Below are 2,002 nucleotides of genomic sequence, written 5' to 3'. Positions count from 1 at the left end.
GGATAAAGGAACTTTAGTATCAGTGACTCCTTGAAGTCGAACGTCTTCCTCTGGACGCTTAAAGCTACCGGCAGCCCCGCTGCAAAAAAATGATTCTTGTATCCGTACCTCATCTCCTTCGCGGCTTCAGTATGGACGTCTAGCTCCTCAGTAAGCTCCGTCGTGATACACGACCGCATGCGAGTGTGCAGGATAGCACACAAGTCACACACGTTGCTACGAGGAGACCTGATCCGCATCGTCGGACAATACTGCTGTAGGAGCTTTCGAAATGTCAAAGGGCGGGGTTCACGCACGTCCAGGTCGTTTTCAAGCACATAGGCATTCATCTCAGAGTAGAGCTGACCCAAAGTAACGTATGCAGGCACCAGCGTGTAGTTTTCGTCCGTGTACTGCTTGCGTACGTCACCGGCTATCGTTTTCTGTGTGCGGACTCTCACGGGAACAACATCGCCTAGGGTCGAAGCAAACGACCGAAACCAGCTCACCAACCAGCGAATGTCGATCTTTGTAGCGTTCATGTTCAGTAGACCCTTGTGTACCTTGACGGAGAAGGCGCCACGTTGAATTTGATGGCGGTAGCGAGTGATATTTGCCGTAGAAACGCCGTAGACAGCACACCATGCATCTCTGCAAACACGCCCTATCAGTGGCAGGTAGAACGTGAAAACTTGCCTTTCCCCAGTACCCCGACGCCCCACTGCGGTGTCTGTCTTCATGAGCATCGCCAACGAAGTCAGGACGCTCTGCTTCATCTCCCGGGCAGTCATGATTGATGTCGAGCGCAGGAAATCTTCAAGTTCAGCAGCCTTCCCCTGGAGGCAATGGTCCTCGCACTTGTCGTGCTGGATTAAGTCGACCACTGTGTCGTGAAAGTCCTCGCCAACCAAATTGATGCCTCTGTCCTCAGCGAACTCATCCAGTGACTCCACGTCTGAAAGTCCATCTTGAGCCTCTTCAGCACTTGACGCTGCGCTCGACTCATCCGAGACAGGCTCCCACACACTGTCGTCGGAATCCATTTCATTGTTGCCTTCTGGATCCGGTCTTAGCGACCCAAGCAGCCGTCTTTCACCGAAAACTGCGACGCCCTGCTCGGACGACGCACTGGGGCTTGCATGACTGCTGGTGGGTGTCGGAGTGGAGGAGGGGGCCGGACGCGTGTCCATTGCTCAGTTGAGTACAAGTTCGCCTTCGATACACCTCGAGAAAATGGGTCTGTGTGGGAAAAGGCCCTGTTTGCAAAATATCACTTAAGTTCGAATATAGCTGGCCAATCTTTAAAGCCGTTTTCTCGATAACTCCAAATGGTTTGTAAGGATCAGTTTGTTTGACGCCGTCACATATTGAGTCTCCGAAATTATCAGCACTGTCATATTTTGTTTCTGGTACCTCTTCAGATATGTGTCCAACTCCTTCCAATTGTTGTGATATTTATGGACAGTCCCCGCCTAGTAAAGCTCTTCGAACACACTCTGTATGATCCCGCTTGCGACTGCCGCTGGAAGCCACCTCACTACTTCTTTCGTCGTCACTATCCATAGGGCTGCTGGATTCGCTTATGTCGTCTCTCTAATGGTGAGAGTGGGACTACTTCTTGTCCAATCTTCCATGGCTGGCGCTATTACGCGCTGGGGTCTCTTCCCTTAACCCGTCCATGTTCTAGGCATTGGCAACACCGTCCAATACCGCTTCACTTCCCACAGAGTTACCACTAGCAGAACTTTCTTCGTCTGCATCAAACATGTAGTCCTCATAGCTACATGTGTTCGCCTGGACACCTAACACACGCATGACTCTCGCAGTTTTCTTGGTCCGGGCTATAGCCGCGGACTAAAAAACAAAGTCAAAGCATGCCCAAAAACCAAGTGCGCATTGTAGGTTGATTTTGATACCCAACCAAAAAATTTGGAAAAGCAGGGGCCTTAAATTGTTAATAAAAAATCCGTTATCAACGACTTTCGCAAAACAAATGGCGTGGGAACGACCAAAAATAGAAACT

Source organism: Phytophthora infestans, genomic scaffold (assembly GCF_000142945.1).
Source record: "Phytophthora infestans T30-4 supercont1.107 genomic scaffold, whole genome shotgun sequence".
NCBI classification, from domain to species: Eukaryota; Oomycota; class Peronosporomycetes; order Peronosporales; family Peronosporaceae; genus Phytophthora; species Phytophthora infestans.
This window is presented reverse-complemented; position numbering follows the sequence as displayed.